This window comes from Hemicordylus capensis, chromosome 1 (genome assembly GCF_027244095.1).
Source record: "Hemicordylus capensis ecotype Gifberg chromosome 1, rHemCap1.1.pri, whole genome shotgun sequence".
Classification (NCBI taxonomy): Eukaryota; Metazoa; Chordata; class Lepidosauria; order Squamata; family Cordylidae; genus Hemicordylus; species Hemicordylus capensis.
The window spans coordinates 283,637,661-283,661,557 of NC_069657.1; the positions used below are offsets into that span (position 1 = coordinate 283,637,661).

Below are 23,897 nucleotides of genomic sequence, written 5' to 3' on the forward strand. Positions count from 1 at the left end.
TGATGACTAGGGGTGTGCATGGAATCAGTTTGGTCGGTTCAGAATCAGAACTGGATTCGAACCAACCTGGCCCGGTCCAGTTCTGTGTACAGTAGAACCAGGCGCGTAACAACTATAGGGCAAGGGGAGACAGTTGTCTGGGGGCCCCACTGCCTGGAGGGGCCCCCCAGAGGCACCTCACGTGACTCCCCATTGCCCCCTGCCCAGCCCCAAGGCCCCTCAGCCACTTGCCCTCTTCGCCGTCTCTCCAGCTTGTTCTCCTGGCCGGCAATCAAGGCAGCAGACAAGCTGCAAAGAGCTCCTTTTCTCCCGCCTCTCAGCTGATCGGCGGGTGGGCGGGGCTTCCACGGAGGCCTCCGTGTAGGCCTCTGTGAAGCCTGAACTCCAGTAGGGCCCAAGCCAGCCAGGAAGGAGGCAGCCAGAGAGGCCTCCACTGTTCTCTGCAGCAGAAGACCCCCTGCTGCCAGGTAGAGTGTGAACTCCTTTTTGTGGTTACCTTCCTCACCCCCCCACCTGGATATATAGGGATCTGCTTGCCATAGGGCTTTGATATGGGGGGGAGGGACTGAGAAGTCTCTGAATATTTATTTTTAAACAGCTTGGAAAATTTGCTGGCTTAAAAAAAACTATCTAAAAAGTCCTATAAGTGGCTTGTTTCATGGCAGAAAATTACAAAAACTTCTGGAAGAAACAGTATTATATTTATTTTATTCATTCATTTATAAATGCACTTATGTTCAAGTTGTTTTGCAACCCAGAAGGTCTGAGTGAGAACTGTGAAGCATGTGTGGTGCTTTTATTTTATTTTTCTTGTGTGTGAACTGCTCCCCAATAACTTGCAGGGACTTCAGGGTAAATCTGGCCAACATGTGAATGCAGCACCTCCCTTCCAGAGATGTGTGTTAAAGGGCTTTAAAAGCCTCTTGTGAAAAACCTCCTGGAATCAAACTTGACTGAATTTGTTCAGAATTCTGAGAAAACAAACATAGGCTCACCCTGCATGGTTGAAAGTCTCCTTGGCTAATCTGCAGCGAGGGGCCCATTTTAATCATTCATCTTTCTAGTGTGTTCTAGGCATTAAAAGTAAAACAAATGTATAGTACTCAATGTATATCGCTATATATTGTGACGTGTGCGTGTGTGTATTCAGTGAAATGTATTTCCAGGCAGCATACTTATTTTGGAATATCAGACTTAAATCCTTGGGGGCCTGGGGTGTGCGGAGGCCCTGGACTTTGAGTGGGGGGGCCCCATTTTAAAATCTTGTCTCTGGGCCCACTCCAACCTTGCTACGCCCCTGAGTAGAACCATCAAATCAGGCTGAACCTGTTCAGGGGTTATACTTGTAAAAGTGTATCCGGTGAGAATACACCCCCTTTACAAGTACAGGAGTAAAGGAGCATTTCCAAGGCAGTGGTGGTGAGAAGGGAAAAAAGCTGCTTTCCTTGGCCAGAGCGGAGGCCAGTGACACTGCTCACTACCGCAGCTTGCCCTCTGGGTGCAGGAAGCACACACCCCGCCCCCCGCCTTTACCAAGCCACCAGCTCAGTGGCAGCTCAGTTCTGGCCTCCATGCACATGCAATATGCATGGTGATGCATATTGAATCCCTCCAAGGCTTCTTGGAATCTGACCGGATCGAGTAACCTCTTCAGGCGGACCATTCTAATAGGCCCCTCGCCCCTGCAAAAGTGGAAAGCAGTTGTAAGTCCAACCTTAACCAGATGGTGGTCCGTCCATGACAACGGGGAAATCGTAGGAGTCCCCACCCATGGAATACCACCCTGATCAGAATAAAAGACCAAATCAAGCATGTGACCTGCAATATGCGTCGATCCAGAGACCACTTGGGATAGGCCCATAGTCGTCATGGACGCTATGAACTCCTGAGCTGCCCTGGACAGATTGGTCCCAAAATGAACAACATTGAAGTCCCCCAGCACCAAAAGTCTGGGAGACTCCAATGCAAGTTCTGCGACCAAGTCTGTGAGCTCAGTAAGGGATTCCATTGGGCAGCGGGGCGATCGGTACACCAACAGAAGTCCCAATCTATCCCTGGTCCCCACACTCAAGTACACACATTCAATATGTCCGATACCCTAACAGGGACCCTGGTAAGGGAGATATTATCTTTATAGACCACAGCCACTCCACCTCCCCGCCTACGTCCCCTCACCTGCTCCTCTACAGAATATCCTGGAGGGAGAAGCTGGGACCAAACTGGACCACTAGCCTCCCCCAACCAAGTCTCAGTAATACACATCAGGTCAGCCCCTTCAGCCATGATCAAATCATGGATGAGTTCTGATTTATTTTGGACTGACCTGGCATTGCAGAGGAGCAAGTTAAGGTTATGTGGGATGTTGGCAGTTCTCCCCAAGGTCAAAGAGCTGGCAGGACAGCCGGAAAGGGGGACAGCTATTAGATTTCTGACTACCCTTCCCCTGGAACAGCCTGCTGACCTGCCAATGTCTCTTCTTCTATTCCCCACCACCACCGGAATAGCTGCCCCACATTCAACGAAGGCACTCCCTGCCTCCCCATCTCCAGACAAACCCACACACATTGCAACTTCAACCCAACCTCAGCACAACTTAAAACTGATTAAACAGAAGCCCCACTATTGAATGCCTCCCTCTATACAAATGGTTGGACAAAGTGTCCAGCCCTCGCCCTCATTTCTCCCCCGAAGTGGCTCCCCCGAAGGGGCGACCCCCTTTGGTAGCGACCCCTTTGATGGCGACCCCTTCAGTGGTGGGCCCGCTGCCACTGGCAGTCTTCCTATATAGGCTGAGCAGCAAGCTCAGCAGGTGGAACCAGGAAAAACTGCCCAGTCACCCTTACAGCCCCAGCCCTGCAAATCCTCTCCGCAAGCAGTCCTGGGGGGAGGCAGATGGCAACCAGGGAGGGCAGAAGAGAAGAGGTAGCCAGGCAGGCACCCCAGTCTCACACCTTGGGGAAGATGGTATCCTCTTCTCTTCTTCTCCAGCAGGCTTCTGTTGGTCTTTGACCATAATAAAGATTGGCTGTGGAGAGGCACGTTAACTACAGGCACAGCAGTGTCAGGATGGTGGTGGAGAGGGTGTTCAGGAGGCTTAAACCCTGCTGGCGTGCACTCTATGGCTTGCTGGGTGTGGAGGAGGATTTGGTGTCCAATGTGCTGTGACCTGCTGCATCTTCCACAACATCTGTGGGATGAGGGGAGATGTCCTCCTTGAGGAGCCTGTGGACTCAACCGCACATCCAGAGGGTGAGGCGGAGAAGACAGTCATGCTTGGCTATCAGTTGTGGAGCAACCCCTGAGGATCACTGGCAGTATGAGGGTAACATGGGCTGTGAGAGTGGCCTTTGCAAAACACACCTGGGAACATCTTGCCCCAGAGCATCTGGAGGCAGAGAGCTGCATGATGTCAGAAGAGTTCACCACCCTTTAAACCTGGGGCAATCACCCACACCAGTGGAAGCAGATTGGATAGGAGATAGCAAGCACCTGCCCCCCACCCAGCTCATGAGAGTTTGCTGTTTGCAAATAAAATTAAAACTTTCTTGATCAAAGCTCTGTGCTCCTTTCCAATCGAAGTGCGGAGGTTCCCCACTCACACCTGGCCAGTGGCGTGGAGGGCGGTTGGGAGGGTGGCAAGCAACTTCAGGCCGTGGGATTGGGAAGTAAGGGCCGTGGGATCCCCCCCTTGCATGTGCCGTGGGAGTTCCAGAAAGGCTTGTGGGACTGTGTGTAGCTGGGAACACACCCACAAGTCCCCTGTAGGGAGGCAGAGAGGGCACAAGCTGTTTTGGGGGTGTTAGATGGAAAAAGGGGGGCACATGGGATCCCCCTACCATGTGTGGTGTGGGGTGATGAGCACTTTGGTGAGGGGGTGTGTGTGCCAAGAACACTATTAGGTCCCCCTTGGCAGTGCTGGGGCATTGTGAAGGAAGGGACACAGGATACTCCTTGCATGTGGCACTTAGCTTAGGTGATGGGTGTGTTGCTGTGACTAGAACCAGTTTACCCCTTCAGAGCAGCCATGGAGGGGAGGAAGGCAAGTGGCACCACTTGTGGTAACCAAGCCTGCAGGTGCTCCCATGCCATGCCCTGCTCTGAGGTGAAGCTTGAAAAGCAATGATGCCCCCTGCCAGAACAGAAACCCCCAATCCTCACTGAGGATGTGTGTCCCTCCACCAGCAAGTATTAGCCCCGTGAGCCACTTTCCTGCTTCAGGCTTCATGAGACCACAACGGACCCCATGTGCGTGCTGGTGCCACACGAGGGTACTTGGAACAGGCCCTGCCACAACAGGAAGCTGCATGCTGCAGCAGAGAGTGGATAAAAGCCTGATCTTTTTAAAAAAAAGATAGATCCCCTCAGTGCTCCCCTCCTCACGGCACCAAACCTCGGTTCATGCACATCCCAACCGGTGGTTCTCAAATCTGGGTCCCTAGATTATGTTGGACTACAACTCCCATCACCTCCAGTCACAATGGCCCACTTACATCACCTGGAGTTCTGTGGTGGGACAAAGACAGGAAACAAATGTAATAATTAGTCCATCTACACTGCAAGTAAAGTTGCATGTTGTGAGTTTTGCTTTTAACATACATTAAGGAATGTGGTGGGGAAGAATGTAGATCTTTTAATATTTATTCAGAGCAGGTAGAGGTTGGCTTTCCTGGAACCCTTGATTACAGTCGGTGAACTTCAAGGCCAAAGGTTGTTTATGCTTTTCAGTGTCACCATAGATGTCACTGTACAATGATCCTGGGGAAGTCACGGATATCAGCAGCAATTCATGTGGCAATTCATGTGGCAATTCACAAGCTTCTTATCATGGAGCACCACTGCATGGAGAGGAGGGCCAGCTATGCTTACTGGAGGGCATTATGAAGCAAGAGCCAAGTGGGTTGCTACTTCAGTACTGCAGCTGAATAGCTCCTGAGTGAGTAGCAGTGCCCAACATAGGTGCAAGGTTCTCCTTCCCCATTTGGCATCACTGAAAGGCAGAAGTGGAGAACCTGACAGTAAACTGGAATTTGCCAGTAAATTGGCAAACTTCATACACTCCCTGCTGAACTAAGAGCATCTCCCCTTATTGAAACATACTCCCTGCTGAAATAAGAGCATCTCCTCCTCTGTTTGTTTTTAGGAGGACCTGAACTCGTAACTGTTTTCCCAGGCTTTTAATTTCAATTTCAACATGTTTTTATTCATCAAGATTTTTAACCTGTTTTATGAATGTTAACTGTTTTATATTGTTTTTATATTTGTTATGTTATATCACCGCCTGGAGATTTCAATATCAGGTGGTATAGAAATATGATGAATGAATGAATGAATGAATGAATGAATGCCATCCAAGCCCCCATCTGCTATGCAATTGTTAAAGACACAGAACCCCTCTCTGGTTCTCAAAGCTCAGTGTGTGTTTGTCTTTCAGGGGGCAACACAGCCCGAGAGGCAGTAGGGGAGGACTGAGTTTCAGTTCTTTATGCAGAACTAGCCAGGTTATGACTGGCAAGGCAAGGGGGACCAACCAAGATTCAGGAGGATTCTGGGGCATTCTGCTTTCTGGGTTTCTTAATTACCAGTTGTATTTTGATTCTAATTGTAAGCTTTGGGCATTCTTTGAGTGGAACGCTGGGATAAAAATCCCCTAATAAATAAATAAAGTTAATATTTATCTCAGGCTTGCCTGTGGGGATGTGCAAAATGTTTCGGGTAAGGAACAATCTGTACCCGAATCTGCCTGTTTTGGGCGATTTGTGCACAAAACAAATCGCCCATCTGCAAGTCCCAAAAGATTTGGCTTCAAAACAAATTGCCAGCGTTTCAGAGCCAAAGGTTTTGTTGTTTTGGACCTCTATGGTGATCTCCATGTAGTCCCATTTTGTGTTTGATGTCTATTTGAATTTTCCACCCTTCCAAGCTTCAGATCAGTGAACGAAAGCATGGGCTGATCTGCTGACGATTCCCTCCTGGTTCCAGATTGGCTCTTTTGGGTCCTGACACTCCTGACTGACTGCACATTGGCCAGGGGAAGGGTCGAAGAAGGGGCAAGGGTGGGAGGGAGTTCAAGGAGGGATTTTCAATTAGATGTAAAGAGGCAGCAGCCATCATTCTGCCTTTCCGTCTTGTGGGAGAAGAGAGAGAGAGAGAGCTTTGCTTTGCTTTCCCTTTCCATGCCATGCCTATTGCCTTCTGCCTTGTCAGCCTGAGCCCAGCCTGCCTTACCACCCAGTCTGCCTGCCCCTGCTGCATGCCAGCCTGGGAATGGATATTAATGGATATTCCCCTCAGGGGATGGAGCTGCTCTGGGAAGAGCATCTAGGCTCCAAGTTCCCTCCCTGGCTAGGGCTGAGAGACATTCCTGCCTGCAACTTTGGAGAAGCCGCTGCCAGTCTGTGAAGACAATACTGAGCTAGATAGACTCAGTATATGGCAGCTTCCTATGTTCCTATGTTGTTGTTCCTGTCTGCTGCATTGCTTGATTTTTGTTCCTGAGAAGAAGAGAATTCTTTTTTCACCTCTTCCCCGCTGCTGAGAGAATCACTGCCTGCCTGTGCCTGCTGTGTCAGTGCCAGCCATCAGCCCCAGCCCCTGTGGCCATTGCCCACCTCGCCATCCCCCCCCCCCGATTTTCCAGGCTTTTGCCCCAGCCCCCAGCTGCAATCTGAAGACTGAAGAAAGAGAAGGAGATTGAAGAAGAAAGAGTAGACTCAGAAACTAGACCACAGAAGTGGACAACTGGACACACAACATGGGTGAAGCCCTAGACTGAGTGAGTATCCATTTTCTCTCTCTCAAACACACACCCCTATGGAATTGTGTATACTTGGGACTTTTTTCCTATTTGGAGGGAGGTTTGGGGTTGCAATTGAATTTAAAAAGATGTGTGTTGTTTAGTTTAGAAGAGGTTTAAACAGGGGTTCTGTCTGTGGGAGGGATCTCCATTAGCTAGTACTAGTAGGTGGTTAGAAGGGTAGTGTAGCCTCATGGTTTTAAAAAACAATTCTGCCTTTCCCCCCATTCCCTATATATATCTATATCTATATCTATATCTATATCTATATCTATATCTATATCTATATCTATATATACACACACACACACACACACAGAGAGAGAGAGAGAGAGAGAGAAACCTGTCCTCCAGCCCTCTGTGCCTATAATATATCAGTATGAATATTCTCTGCCCAGCAGCCTACGGGCTCTGAGTGGGCAGGAAGGCACAGACTCTAGCCTCCTCCCTGCACCCATTTACCCCCCCCACACACACACACCCCAACTGCAGCATTCTGAGGCCATGGCAAAAATTAGAGTGGATTCATTGTTTGTCATTGAAAATGAATCCATTCTCATTTGCTACCAGAGAATCTACCTCAGAAACAACAAAACCTAGTACCCCATGGGCTTGTGGGTATGGGGGTGGTTGGCACCCTATGTGCACAACACCACCACTCACTCTGGGCCACCTCAGTGCCCCGGAAGTGGAGTTATGGGGCTGCTGAAATCCCCATTATTCCCTATGGGGAAAGAGCTTAAAGACACACAAACTTTACAAATTATTTAAAATTTTCACCAATTCCTTTCACCCTTTCACCAATTCCTTTGAAATCTGGATGGTAGCATGCACTCACTGGGGCACTACCACCTGACCCACTCTTCTGCCCCCAAAACCCCATTTCTGCCCCGAATCATCCCCCAAAGTTATGCCAACTACAAAACTCCTTTAAAAAACAGCCCTTTGCCAAATTCCTTTGAAATCTGGGTGGTAGCTTCCTTGCACCCATTGGGCATTACCACCCAACACAACCTGCTATGGGCCACCCTGGTGCCACTGCCCTGGGGGAATTATAATTAAGGCTGCTGAAATTCCCATTATTCCCTATGGAAAAAAGCTTAAAGACACGTAAACTTCAAAAGTCATTTAAAATTCAGCCCTTTGCCCAATTCATTTAAAATATGGGTGGTAGCTTCCTTGCACCCATTGGGCACTACCACCCACCACACCCCACTCTGAGCCACCCTGGTGCCCCCCACATGGAGCTATAGGGTTGTTTAAACCCCCATTATTCCCTATGGGGAAATCTTAAAGATGTGTAAACTTAAAAATATATATATCATTCCTTTGCCCAATTTCTTTTAAATTTGGGTGGTAGCTTCCACCCATTGGGCACTACCCCCTCTCTTTTGGCCCCAGGACCCTTTTTTGATCCAAATCAGATTTGTATTCAATACATATCAAATCTGGGGTGATTCAGGGGTGTCAGATTTGGACCCAAAACAAATTGGGGTTGTTTCGATTTGGGTACAAATGGAAACAAAATTGATTCATGCACATCCCTATTTGCCTGTGGGCTTTAAGTTATGTACAGTTCTCAGGCTCAAGCATCCTCCTCCAAATGACATGTACTGTAGCTTATAACCTTAACCTTCAATGTGAAGGGAGATCTGTCTGTATAAACATGCCTATGCAAATAAGTTGTTTGTTTTGTATTAGGGTACAGTAAATTAGATATTTTACCTCAGAGAAAATATAGACCAGTTAAACCTGATAAAACTCTCAAATTGGGACAATATTATAGTTTCTGCATACAATTTGTCATAATATCTATTCCGTCTAGTTTTGTGTTTTGTTTTGTTTTTTACTACAGGAAAAATGTTCTTTGATTTAGGAGTAGCAATATTACTGAAGTGCTCTTTCCCCTTTTGTTTTTTATGTTTTCCTGTCACCACATTGACCGACTACTAAAAGGCAAATAATAGTACTGTGTAGACCTTAGAGTAAGGGATTCATAGGAATGTTCAAACAACTTCTGAAAGCCAGGAAACTAAGTGAAACCACCTGGATAGCAATGCAAACTGTGCTCTATTAATACCAAACTACTTACTGTGGACTCCCTGCTGAAATCATATGAGGACCGGTGACTGAGATAATATGTATGATGTGCTTTCTTCTTGTTGTTATAACGGTTGTTGCTGATATTACCATCCGCATCATCTGAAAATCACCATTAACGCAGGCTCTGAGCAGACAGAGCATGGCAGAGGCAATCCTAGCTTGTATCAGGTACAAAAGGGGAAAGACTCAGTAGGGCAAGGCGGGGGGAATGAACAGCATGCCTCAGTGGTGTGTGGAAGGCCAGTGGCAGTGGGCACCTGGGAGGCCTGTGGGATGGTGCCTGTGGTGGCAGCATGGCTGGCACTTGCTTCCCCTTAGGCCCCTCCTTGTGAATGCACCTCAGGCAGTCACCTCACCTTGCCTCATGGAAGGGCTGTCCCTGAGCTCCAGTGATTGGGAAAGCAAAATATGTTTACTTTATCATGGTTTCCCCCCCCCCCGCTTATTGAAGACAAAGGGGCCTGTGTCTATTCCTCACATTTACAAAAGCAGGCTCCTGTTGACACTGTTGCGTGTACAATGAAGACGAATGCATGAACCCGAGGCTTCCTCCCACACCCCACCACATGTAAAACCTACCCTGGGACTAGGTGTGAACCAGACCAGCATTTCAAATGTTTAAGTGTTTCAAAGCTCTTGCCCTCATGTCCTTCTGACTCTCCTCTTCTCCCCCTGACGTGTTCCACTGAAAATGCAGATACATCTCTTATAAAAAAGAGGGAAAGTAATGCATTATGCAGACAGAATATATTTTTAAAGGAAGCCAGAGATAATAATATATTTGGTTTATAGCTCTTGAGTCCAAAAAAGTCTCCCCTTTTTGTCACTCATATGCTGTTGTAGACAACAGTATTGTGATCCCTCGGATACTGACAAACAAGCTGTGTTCAACGGATATCTGCTTCCCTTGAGAATACATCGTCCCATTGCTTTTCCATGGCACTAGTTGCATGCCATAGGAAGACCTTCATAATCATACTTTTGAACTAACAGGTGCTTTCAGTTTACATGACATTGGCGTGGGGGATTCAAATAATTAATTGTAATCTTCTTCCTGTAGATAACTGAGGGGGGAAATGCATTCCTGTGCAATGGCAACCACTCCAAAAAAAACTCAGCATGATAATAACTTGCAGATATTGGAGTAGTTATGAACCAAGCTCATGGGAGGAATTCCATCACCAATTGTGTTTTCCCAGTCCTACGCAACGGATTTCCATGGAAAATCTGCCGGGTGAAAAAAAAGGAGCAACCTTCGGTATGCATTCCAACAATTCACTCTGGAATCCTTTCTCCATCTACTCAGGCCCCAGATGTCGTTACACAAGTATGGCTCACTGGCACTTGGCCAGCACAGCCAACTTTATAGCCTTCATGAACTTGTAAATTTATTCGGCTGTGTAATATTTCACTGCATCATGGGACTGATAGTTTTGAAATAGTAGCACTTCTAAATCATTAAGCTTGTGCACATGACCTTCGGCCACCGCTTTCATGGGCTGCAGGGAAGGCAGGAGCCCGTCTGCCTTCCCGGCAGACACAGGTTCACTTAACCTCGGCAATACGCCAGGTTCAAAAGCAAGACTAGGCACAAGGGCAGCACCGGGATCGGGATTGATCCCGGCACTTCACATGCACAGCCTAGCCCAGGCTAGGCTGCATGTGTGAAAAGCCTCATTCATTTGCATGTGCATTTGGCCTTGGCACAACTGTTTCTCGGGATCTGATAAGCTTACAGAAGAAGATGGGAATGGAAAGCAGGGGAAACTGCAAATGCTGGTGCTTTGGAATAAAGATCAAAGAACTGCAGATAGGACAGGAACACATAATGCTTGTTGGCAGATGTGTGATAACAATAAATACTGTCTGGTCCGGCATATAGCAAATTCACAGAAAGCACAGTGGATATTATGAAAAACAAAATTTTCGGTGCAGCATTTTGATTGGAACTGCAAAACAAAATTCTAAATTCTAGTTTTGTACTTGCAAATGTTAGCCTAGGTTAGTCTAGACTCTTCTCCTTCTGGCTACCAGCCTTGTTATAAGACCGAATCTGTATTAGCTATCCTGGGGCTGTTATGCGCAGCAGGTTTCACCGTGAGTTTTTTAAACTCGGGATATAAATTTGGTTACACACTAATGCACAGTGAGAAACCCAAATTGTACGTGAACTATTCCTCGATAACCCGCAGGGACTTTGGGGTAAATCTAGCCGATATGTGAATGCACCCCCTCCATTCCAGAGAAGATGTGAGTTTCCAAAAGCCCTGTGTGAAAAGCTTCCAGGAGGGTTGTCTTCATCAGAAGAGAGACAGACAGGGTGAATACTTTCCTGTTCATCTGGTTGGATTCAGCATCAGCTTGCAGTACAGTAGACTGCTTTATTCTTTTGGATCACCTTGTACATCTAGTGAGTGTCTTGAAGAGCATGTTTTGTTATGCGTTTTTGTTTGTTTGAAAGGACTCACACCAAGGTTATGTCAGCCTCCTGGAGGCTACTGCAGTTCTCTGGGATTTGTTGTTATCACCAGTGTTGCTCAATATCTGTATAAAGCTTCCAATCACCAGTATGTTTGGGGCAGGGTGTCATTAGGGTGTCAGGACTGGGGAGACTCAGGTTCAAATCCCCATTCAGCCATGAGACTTGCTGAATGACTCTGGGCCAGTCACTTCTCTCTCAGCCTAACCTACTTCACAGGGTTGTTGTGAGGAGAAACCTAAGTATGTAGTACACCACTCTGGGCTCCTTGGAGGAAGAGCAGGATATAAAATGTAAAAATAAATAAATAAATAAATAAATAAATAAATAAAGGGCTGGCCCGTAGCGCATGGGCCCCCAGTGAATTGCTCAGAGCACTGGATGTCATCAGCCAGCTCCCCACTCCATGACCTTCCAGAATGGAAGTGCAGCAGTGGCAGCACCTGCACACAGCATGGGAGAGAGCTCCTAGTAGCCTTACCTAGGTCTTTGCTGCTTCTACCTTCATAGATGCTGCATTCTAATATTAGAGATGTTTAAAAGAATATGTAATTATTTTTGTGGATGGGTGCAATTGAGTTTAATGATCAAAAGTGGGGCTGTGGGCCCGGCCCTGGATCTTTTAAGCACCTAGCAATATCCCTGGTTTGGGGTTCAGTGTCATCAATATTCAGATGCCATCCAGGTCTGTTTGTCTTTAGCTAAGCATCCAGCAGCATCTATTTCTGTCCTGAGCCAGTATTTGGAAATTGTGATCAATGGATAAGGGAGGACAGATCAAAGCTGAATTCAGACAAGATGGAAGTGATGACAGTAGGGAACAGCCATACCCTGAAAGAGATACATCTGCCTTATCTGATCAGGAGCACTTTTTAAAATCTACAGTTAGTACAGCTGTTCTGTCCCCTCAAGGACAGGTCACACCCTGCTTTGTGGTTCATGGTTCTGTAATGTCCAAGCTTGCTTCTGGTAATGTGCTTTATATGAAGATTACCTTGAAGATGTCATGGGAGCTTCATCTGATGCAGAACACTGCTGCTTCTCTCCTAACAGCTACTGAAAAGGATTCCCATCCTGTGCACCTCTCCCCATATTTAACTGCAACCAGAAGCGCTCTTAAGTCCAGGGCCTCCACAGCCCCTGGGGGGCCCCATATACTCTTTCGTCTGTCCCGGGTATTGTGGTTGGCTGGTGGAGCATGATGATACTTAATTTGTAGGGGAGGGGGCCCCTCCAAAAGCCTTTAGGTCCAGACTTCAAAATTACCTAGGTGTACCTCTGCCTGCAACTGAGGTCATCTAAATTAATTGCCAACTGAGGTTAGGCAACTAGTTTTGCTGGCCCTTGTGGCACTTTCCTGGGAAGGTCAAAAGAAGAGCTATCACTTTATTGAATTTTGGGAGGTGTTCTAAAACCAACCCTTTCCATCAGGTTTTTGGCTGACCTGTGCCTTTTCTGTGATGGCTTATGAATACAAATATGATAAGTATCCATATACCGCTTTTCAACAAAAGTTCCCAAAGCATTTTACATAGATATAAATTTAAAAAATAAATAAAATGGCTGCCTGTCTCCAAAGGGCTCACAATCTAAAAAAGAAACACGACAGACACCAGCAACGGCCACTGGAGGGATCCTGTGCTGGGGTTGGATAGGGCCAGTTACTCTCCCCCTGCTAAATAAAGAGAATCACCACTTTTAAAAGGTGCCTTTTTGCTAGTTAGTTCTCTTGCTGTGTTTATGGTTGTGTTTTATTATTTTAGTCTTAATGTTGTTAAGACATTAATGCTTTGAATTTCCTCTACGAGTGGTATGAAAGTGCTTTTAAAATAAATAAAGAAGCCCTCAAGAACATATTTGAAACAGTCCCTATGTACTTTTTCCAGTTTTGTGAGAACAGTAACGACTCATAATATAATCAGATCAAGGGAATTACTTGATAGATGAATCTTCATTCTAATTAGGCTATTCTCAGAGTTTCCAAGCACTGGTTCTGGGCAAGCATTCCTTGACAGAGGAAGGGCAAAAACACTTGTACAATATACTTATTCACAAGCCTCTGCCATCTGGATATATAGGTTCAAATCAGGTCACAGATGGGCTGAATGAACGTTAGTATTCAGTGCCTCTTTCTGGTCTCCCATATACTTTCAGGATAGCACCAGTGACCTACAAAGATACGATCCTCCAGTTCACTTGTGTCTGATTGTGATAGTGGTTTTCCAGAAAGGAATGCTCACCCTCAGCAGGGACAGGGCATTTAAATTCTGCTCAGTGCCATGCCATTCAAGCCCTTCTTCTGACAGTGATTGCACCGCCACCATCATAAAAGCCCCGAAACAAATCAATCTCATGTAAGTACAATTTCTAGTTGGAGGGAGATGCTGAGGGGCACCGTTTTGCTTGCTGTTACTCAGGAAAGGGAAGGGAACATGATGCCTTCCTAAGAAGGCAAAATATCCTGGGGCCTGGCCCATTGTGACCAAGGATGCTCTTGTGGTGCGAAGGATGCCATGGCAAAGCAGTCCATGGATACCAAACCACACTCTTGCACTCTCATGAGAGGGCCAGTCTACTGGGGAGGACCTTAGGCTTGCCAGCCATTGGGCTTCCATCAGACTGTGTGCTCATTAGTTGATCTATCAAAAAAGGGCCCCCTGCTTGCGTGGGGCCCCTTTCTCTCTGGTTAATGATAAAACGTTTGCACAGAGAGACCCCCCTCCTTTCCAGGGGAGTCTTTCATGCACCCAGAGGATATTTTGGTGCTCCATGTGTCCCAGTGTAGCCGGGTGGGCATACTGGGGAAACACCAGGACAGGGGACAAATCTTTACTCTTGTTCAAATTTCCCGCCATTGTAGCATATGCAGATCTGTCACCATGGTGAATCGCGGAAGAGGGGAGCCTCGATTTCCAGTGACTCCAAGAGAGCGGGGTCGCTGTTCCGGGCAAAAATAAAGATGGACATGTTCAAGTGGGTGTATGGGCTGGCAGGGGGCACACTGACAGCGTCTTCATAGCAGTCGCCAAGACAGGGAGAGCTGTTGCCAGGGAGAGCTGTTGCCAGGCTACTCATCCCCACGGCTTGCTTGTATAGAACAACCTGGCTGGGCGGCATTTGCCGTCTGTCTGGCCCCCATGCATATCTCCATGGCCTGATACTCTCCTGAGAGAGCATTCCGTGGGAGAAGGGATGTTGTCACACATTATTAGCGATTCAACCTGAATTGTGAAGCTGAATTCACACAATTGTGAATTGTGTCCCCATGGCCTTACACTCTCATGAGTGAGTGGTACTCTCAGGAACAGCATCCATCATCAGCACATATGTCAAATTGCCCCTTTCCTAGGGGACAATGCTGATCCTGATGCCCAGCCCTTCTCATGATTAAGCCTAGGGACTGCACAGATACCCGCAAGGGGAAGGAGCTGGGCTCCCCTTCAACAACATCATTTTACAAAAAATAGACCTTAGCCATTCAAGAATGCCTGGTAGGGGCTGTCTTTTAAACCCAATGCCAGGTATCGCCAACCTGCAATATGTTGCTGTCCCAGTGCTCTAATGGGGTTGCCCTGCCTATGTTGCCACCTTGAGTGCATGTGCTTCTGGACATACTACTACTATGGCTATTTATATACTGCCCCTGAACCACAGCTCTCAAAGCGGTTTACATACAAAAATAAATAATACATAAATAAGACGGGGGCCCACAATCTAAAATGAAACATAAGGTTGACCCCAGCAACAGCCACTGGAGGGATGCTGTGCAGGGGTTGGATAGGGCCAGTCACTCTTCCCCTGCTAAACGAAGAGAATCACCACTTTAAACTGCCCTGAGCCATTTTTGGAAGGGTGGTATAGAAATCGACTAAAATAACAACAACAACAATAATAATAATAAGTGGAAAATCAGACATCACCAAGACCTGGCAATGGCTTAAGAATGGCAACTTGAAGAAAGAAACAGAGGGTTTAATACTGGCTGCGCAAGAACAGGCACTAAGAACAAATGCAATAAGAGCAAAAGTCGAAAAATCCACAACAAACAGCAAGTGCTGCCTTTGTAAAGAAGCAGATGAAACAGTGGAGCACCTAATCAGCTGTTGTAAAAAAATCGCACAGACTGACTACAAACAAAGGCATGACAAGGTAGCAGGGATGATATACTGGAACATCTGCAAAAAATACAAGCTACCTGTAGCCAAAAATTGGTGGGACCATAAAATTGAAAAAGTTGAAGAAAATGAAAATGTAAAAATATGATGGGACTTCCGACTACAAACAGACAAACATCTGCCACACAATACACCAGATATAACTGTAGTCAAGAAGAAAGAAAAACAAGTTAAAATAATCGACATAGCAGTACCAGGGGATAGCAGAATAGAAGAAAAAGAAATAGAAAAAATCACCAAATACAAAGATCTACAAATTGAAATTGAAAGGCTGTGGCAGAAAAAGACCAAAATAATCCCAGTGGTAATTGGCCCCCTGGGTGCAGTTCCAAAAGACCTTGAAGAGCACCTCAACACCATAGGGGCTACAGAAATCACCATCAGCCAATTACAAAAAGCAGCTTTACTGGGAACAGCCTATATTCTGCGACGATATCTATAACAGCAACAACATTGACAATAAAATTCAGCCATCCCAGGTCCTTGGGAAGGATTCGATGTCTGGATAAAACAAACCAGTCAATAACACGTGTCTGACTGTGTAAACAAGAAATAATAATAATAATATGCCTCTTTGCTCAGTCTGAACACACTCAGTCAGTACACACTGAAGTTAAAAGAAAAAATGGAAGTGAATACATCAGGAGAGTTAGAAAAATCCTAAAGTCCAAACACAATGGCGGGAACACCATACAAGCCATAAACACCTGGGCTATACTTGTTATCAGATACACTGCAGGAATAATAGACTGGACCCAGGCAGAGCTAGAGACACTAGATCATAAGACCAGGAAAATAATGACCATCAATCATGCTCTGCACCCCCACAGTGATGTAGATGGGCTATACCTCCCTCGCAGCTCAGGTGGAAGAGGAATGCTGCAAGTCCAGCAGAGGAGGAGAAAAGAGGCCTTGAAGAATATATAAAGGTCAGTGAAGAAGATGCACTTCAAATGGTCAATGACAAGAAACTATTCAACACCAATGAAACAAAGCAGGCCTACAAGAAAGAACAAGTCAAGAACCAAGCAGAAAAATGGAAAAAGAAGCCACTGCATGGTCAATATTTGCACAATATAAGTGGAAAATCAAACATCACCAAGACCTGGCAATGGCTTAAGAATGACAACTTGAAGAAAGAAACAGAGGGTCTAATACTGGCTGCACAAGAACCGGCACTAAGAACAAATGCAATAAGAGCAAAAGTAGAAAAGTCAACAACAAACAGCAAGTGCCGCCTTTGTAAAGAAGCAGATGAAACTGTGGACCACCTAATCAGCTGTTGTAAAAAGATTGCACAGACTGACTACAAACAAAGGGATGACAAGGTAGCAGAGATGATACACTGGAACATCTGCAAAAAATACAAGCTACCTGTAGCCAAACATTGGTGGGACCATAACATTGAAAAAGTTATAGAAAATGAAGATGCAAAAATATTATGGGACTTCCGACTACAAACAGACAAACATCTGCCACACAATACACCAGATATAACTGTAGTCGAGAAGAAAGAAAAACAAGTCAAAATAATCGACATAGCAATACCAGGGGATAGCAGAATAGAAGAAAAAGAAATAGAAAAAAAAATCACCAAATACAAAGATCTACAAATTGAAATTGAAAGGCTGTGGCAGAAAAAGACCAAAATAATCCCAGTGGTAATTGGCACCCTAGGTGCAATTCCAAAACAACTTGAAGAGCACCTCAACACCATAGGGGCCACAGAAATCACCAACAGCCAATTACAAAAGGCAACTTTACTGGGAACAGCCTATATTCTGCGACGATATCTATAATAACAGCAACAACATTGACAATAAAATTCAGCCATCCCAGGTCCTTGGGAAGGACTCGATGTCTGGATAAAACAAACCAGTCAATAACACCTGTCTGGCTGTGTAAACAATAATAATATGCCTCTTTACTTAGTCAGCAGGGGTTAACTGAGTGACATCTTTGCCACTTCATTCTTGGAGAGAAAAGCATGTAGTGCCCATCTTGCCATCCCGTTCCCTTTCTATACTTATTGCCAGGAGGGGGCAACAAGGGACAGAGTGGGACAAGGGCATGCCCCTGTGTGACTTTCCCATTTGACAGGCTGACAAGCTTGGGATGGGATGTTGTGGCATCCCTGTTGCTGGGCAACTGCTTTGCTGGATCAGAAACCAGCAAAACAGGTCCACATAATCCCCTTTATAATCACATGTGCTCAGAGAGGCGACCAATCAAGAAGTGCCACAGACCTGGAGCAGGCACAATCCTAGGTAGGGATGTGCAAACAGGTTAGGTGTTGAACAGGTTCAACATTGAACCTGTTTGGCTTGACGGTCCAATATTGAACCAAACCCCCTGGTTCAGTTCGGTATCGGACTGAACTCCCCTGGCCATTTGGGGGTTTTACAAAATTTTTTTTAATGACCCAGGCCATGCAGAGGCCCATTGGGCATGTGTGGCAGGTTCCCAAATGGCCACTGCCACTCAAAGCAGGCCCAGAATGGGCCAAAGACTGCTTGGACTGGGCGATTTTTACCATAATGGAGGCTGGCAGGGGGGAGAGGGAAATCCAGAGACCCCCCTGTGGCCTCGGAGAAGCCCCCTGGAGGGGGTGAGTTTAAAAAAAGAGGGTGTTTGAGGGGGTGCAGAACCAGACTGGCCCAGTCTAGTTCAGGTCCAGTTTGGATTAGAACCAAATTGGGCCATCTGGTTTTGTGCACACTCCTAATCCTGGGTGGTTCTGCACCACCCTCTCTATGATTACGGTTCCAAAACCAGCACAAAACTGCAGTTATGGAGGCATCTGCATTCAGACATTACTCTGCTGCCGGAAAACTTCAGGTTGCAGTGGTGAAACTCACTACAAACCAAAGGTTAAAACTGGTGTTTGTAGAGGCAAAGTGAAAGTCACTTTTGGCATGAAACCACGGTTGCAAGCATTCAAATGTAACCAACCTTAGCCCCATTTAACTGTGGTTTTGCATTACATGTGAATGTGGCCACTCTGTATCAAATGAATATATGTCCTTGAGGACTGCACAAATCTCAGGCACATTTTTTTATTTTTTTTTTGGTGATACAGAGTACTTCCAGGGCAAGGAGATCAGTAACGGAAATCACCTATCATGCATGATCACCGCAATGGAACTTCTAGAACTGGGCCAGTCACTTATCTCTCAGCCTAACCTACTTCACAGGGTTGTTGTGAGGAGAAACCTAAGTATGTAGTACAGCGTTCTGGGCTCCTTGGAGGAAGAGCGGGATATAAAATGTAAATAACAACAACAACAACAACAACTGCCATGTTTCATGGAAACTTAGGGCCTGCCTTGGAGGTGGTGTGTGTGTGGGGGGGGAGGGCTGGGGGCAGGGGAGAGGCAGCCCAGCACATGCCTTTGAGCAGTGAGCAACTCATGTTCTTTGAACACATCTGCTCAATTATAGCTCCACCCCGCCGTTGTGCTGATGTGTGCACTCTCATGTGCCCCCTTCATAGTCATGTGTTAGTGGTGTGCACAGAACCAGCTGACCTGGTTTGGTTCGAGTCTGAACTGGACTCTAACCAGACCAGGCCAGTTCGGTCCAGCAACCCTTCGACCCCCCCCTCAACCCAGTTCAGTTCGGTCCGGGGGGGGGGGTTCATGGACCTTTTTTTAAAAAACCCCTACCCCCTTTGAGGGAGTTGTTGGAGGTGGTCTGGGGAGGTCCCCCCTCTCCCCACCAGCCTTCCTTGCAGCCCAAACTGGCCATTTTGTTCGGGCCTTCTCCCTTTGGCACTGCGGCCATTTATTGGCCTCTGCATGACCCAGGCCTTGCAGAGGCCAATTGCGCAGGCACGGTGGCCTCCAAAATGGCCACCGCGCTGGAGGGGGAAGGCCTGAACAGGCCAAATTGCCAGCCAAATGGGCCAGTTTGGGCTGCAAGGAAGACTGGTGGGGGGAGGGGGAACCTCTACGGTCACCCCGGCCACCTCCAACAACTCCCCGAAGGGGGTAAGGTAAAATTTTGTCAGACGAACAGGGAATGGTTCATTTCAACCCTGAACCTTTGAACTACACAGGTTTGACGTTGAATGCGTTGAATGTCGAACCTGTTCTCACATCCCTGTCATGTATCCCAAGGGTTGTATCATCTGAATGAGCCCTTTATAATCACAAATATAAAACTAGGCATAACACCTCTTACTCCTTTAAAGTTACTAAAAAGATCTCACAAGGTATTTTATAAACCCATATGTTACAAACTCTGACAACACTTTGCTGCTATTAGGTTACTGGTACTGCATGTGTCCTTGCATATCCATTAACTAACAGGGACACACACACACATACTGTAAAATCCTGATTTTCCTAATCCTAATACTCTGGGTTTTGGATTTTCTGGACAGTGTTTGTGAAACTAGAAGTTTGCCCATTTTGCTTCCTCATTCTACTCTCATTTACTGTCCCAGGCATATGTTGTACCATCTCATCTCATGCAGAAAAATTACTTTCTGTATCCCAACTAGTGTTGTGTGTGGTAGTGTACAAGGTGGTGGGGTGTTTTTTTTGGTCCATCACCTTCCATGTCCCCCAAACTCCGTGTTTGGTGTTGTAAAAACTTATTTTAGCTTATTTTATCAACTTTTGTGACCATGTGCTTTTTGTTTTCATTTTCTGGGCAGTTGCCTAATCCAAATTGACCTTCCCCATAATTAGGCTGGAAAATCGAGGTGTGTGTGTGTGTGTGTATACACATACACACATGTACATGCCACTACATTATGTCAGTAAACTATTAGAAAGCATTTTAATTTATAAGCAAACATCTAATATATGACTAACTCACTACCAATGAATCACTAAAGTCCTTAGGATAACATAACAATGGCAGGCTTAGGTCCCAACCAACGTACATGTATTAGAATAACTACAGCAGTGGTTCCCAACCAGGGTTCCTCTAGATGTTGCTGAACTACAACTCCCATCATTCCCAGCTGTCTACAAGGATCCCTGTGCATGCAAAGAGGGATGCACAGAGATGCAGTCTATGACTACAGTGTCAGTATGGGGCTCGCTACAGACATTGTAATGAACACATGGAGAGGAGAGCTGGTCTTGTAGTAGCAAACATGACTTGTCCCCATAGCTAAGCAGGGTCTGCCCTGGTTGCATCTGAATGGGAGACTTGATGTGTGAGCACTGCAAGATCTTCCCCTCAGGGGATGAAGCCGCTCTGGGAAGAGCAGAAGGTTTCAAGTTCCCTCCCTGGCTTCTCCAAGATAGGGCTGAGAGAGATTCCTGCCTGCAACCTTGGAGAAGCCGCTGCCAGTCTGTGAAGACAATACTGAGCTAGATGGACCAATGGTCTGACTCAGTATATGGCGGTTTCCTATGTTTCCTATATTTCCACATGCAACTTGAATATACATCCTGCTGTTGCACCCTGATACTCAAGAAAGACAAGACACAAATGATGGATTTAAACGAGGGCCACTTTATTAAGTTAATACAAGAGAGTAGTTAAATAACCCCTAAAACTTAGTGCGGGGAACTCCTCCCATGAAATCCAGCTTCCTAGTGACAGCTATTATTCCACCAGGGTAAAACAGCCAGGTTCAGGGGTTGACAGCTGACATCCTACAACTGGTGCACCCCTCACTTCACAAATGTTATGTTGAGGGAGAATTGCCCGAGTCACCCCCGCCGCCCAAGTCACAAGACTCTGAGTGGGTGAGGTGAGCAATTCCCCAAAGCAGATCTAGGGAGAGAGAATGAGTGGACGTGGAAGGTGAAATGTGCAGCCTCCCGCCCCGCTCCTGATAGGCTGCTAACACACATGGCCTCTGATGGTGTGCCTCTTGCCCCTGCCTTCCCAGGTCCCAAGGTACAACTCTGCCTCCTCGCCGACTGACTGGGCATGACAGGTAACCTAGGCATGGTTGTTCTACATGAACGTAGGCCTGAAAAGGACTGGAATGTCCTACATTCAAAAGAGCAGCATATTGTTTGCGAGGGAGAAAGTGAAAATCACTGAAGCTGAGCCCAGATTGTGGCCACTCCACCCTCCATATTATCTGTCGTGACAATACTTATATTGAAGGGCATACAAAGGAAAGCTATAGAAACTTCACAACTCACTTCCATTACATAAAATGCCATAGGCATATTTATTTCTTCATTGCATTTTAATACCACCTATGAAAAATTATTTTAGCGGTGTTAATATATTAAAACATCAATGACAGAAATTAAGCACTGACTACCAGGGTATTTAAAGGAGAAAATGTTCTCCTTACAGAAGGACATTGACTGATTAGAGCGGAATGATTGGAGAGATTGTATTTTTATATGCTAGATAGAAAGGGATTTCAATCCGTTGCTGGGTTAAGGAAAGAGGGAGCAGGAGGAGTGACCAGTGAGGTTGAGGAAGAGAAGATAGATAATGTTCTCATGAACGACACTTTCCATGTTTGTTGTGCAGCTGGATAGCACCTGCTTAACATTTACACCGGATAGCTTTTATTCATTTCATGGGATAGTCATCAAAAACATGGTTGAGAGATGGAGAAAATTCCAAGTATGTGTCATCACTTTCCTGGCTTGTGCAGCTGTTTCCTAAGGCACACAATGATGTTGTGTCATTAAGGAAATACACTGTCACTGTGCTGGACAAATAACACATTTGATTTTATTGAGCAACTCTATAATAATGAAGGGAAATAATAGACCTAAATATACTGTTTATGCAGTGGCAAAGATAATCTCCCCTCATAAACAAAAAAAGGGGGAGGATAATAATGCCCGATCACTTTCTACTTTATTTTCCTACTGTTAATATCCTCTGTACAACCTGCTTGCTAAAGCTTTTCTCAAATATTTGCTGATCTGCCCCATGATTATTCCAGGCTCTGCAGCTGACTCCGGCAACACAATTCTACAAAGGTGCCAGTGTCTCTCTTAATGGATTCTGATGCAGGAGTGAAGCCAGGCCAAGACTGCTGCTATAAATGTAATAATTACATTTAGGCTGTGATCCTAACCCTTTCTAGTTTTTGAAGAAAGCAGTAGGGCTAAGCTCATGACAAAAAGCGTTAACGTTTCCAATCTTACAACAGCAGAAAATGAAAGGAAGATGTTGTTCATGGGTGATTTTATGCCATAGAAAAACAACAGAATGCACCTCTAGTGGGAGTGGGTGAGGTGGTGGGTTTCTCCCAATATTTGGAAACAAATTTAATGCTAGGCTTCTGTGACCATAAGCCTTGATTATTACAATCAACCTTTTTACCCATCCTCTGCTAACAATGATGTGTATAAGATTACTGGAGTCTCTGTGGAGTCATTTGTATTGCTACCATTATAAATTGGCAAACTGACCCATATGCTTCAGAAGGCCCTATTTGCAAAGGACAGTCCATATTTTTTGGCAGGGCTGTGCACTGATTTCAGAATAACTGAGCAAAGAGGCATTTTTTGCTAATTGGCATCTTTGCTAACTGAGCAAAGAGGCATCTTTTTAAAGTGGCGATTCTCTTTATTTAGCAGGGGGAGAGCAACTGGCCCTATCCAGCCTCAGCACAGTATCCCTCCAGTGGCTGTTGCTGGGGTCAACCTTATGTTTCATTTTAGATTGTGAACCCTTTGGGGACAGGGGACCCCAATAATAAATATTTATGTATTATCTATTTTTGTATGCAAACTGCTTTGAGAACTTTGGTTGAACGGCGGTATTTAAGTATCTGTAGAAGTAGTAGTAGTAGTAGTAGTAGTAGTAGTAGTAGTAGTAGTAGAATACCTGGCAAAACAAACTGATTTGGTTCATCTTTCATTCATTCCACAAGAAATGTTATTATAAACCACTGTAAAGATAATAAACTGCATATTTTATACGTATTCCTTTTCATTTCTTTTTTCTTCTCTTTTTACTATTTTGCTATTTCCAGTGGTGTACATATCAGTAGCCTCTTCTTAGCAGCTACTATTTCCCTCCTCAGAATTCTACATATTGTGTCATTCTGAGGCATCCTGGGAGGGCAGGAAGTGGTGGTCACCACAATAATGATGGCTTAAAATGACTGGAATAACAAAATGAGAAGGAATTCATTTTTCTGTCACTGGTAAATTACTATCCTATTTTGCATTGAGGGACAGGGTTTTTTAAAAAAAGTTATCAATTGTTACATTATAGAGCAGATAGGGAGCAGAAGAAATGTATCTTGGTTTGGTTCTCATGCATGTAGATATACTAAGGCATGACCTACACAGAACAGCAGTTTTACAAGTACAAAACTGTCCTTATTTTCAGGTACGAATATTGGAGAGATATGCAGAATTTTCATGTTACATTTTCTCAAAATTTTCACTGTTAA

At 45.6% G+C, this 23,897-nt stretch overlaps 1 long non-coding RNA gene across 1 annotated transcript; it reads left to right on the plus strand.

Moving 5' to 3' along the window:
* The first annotated feature begins 213 nt into the window (after positions 1-213).
* LOC128340954 (uncharacterized) lies at positions 214-14,006 on the plus strand. The gene is made up of 4 exons (XR_008314106.1): positions 214-467; positions 6,638-9,064; positions 9,957-10,154; positions 11,089-14,006. It is a non-coding gene; the product is annotated as an uncharacterized LOC128340954 (long non-coding RNA).
* Positions 14,007-23,897: the final 9,891 nt, after the last annotated feature.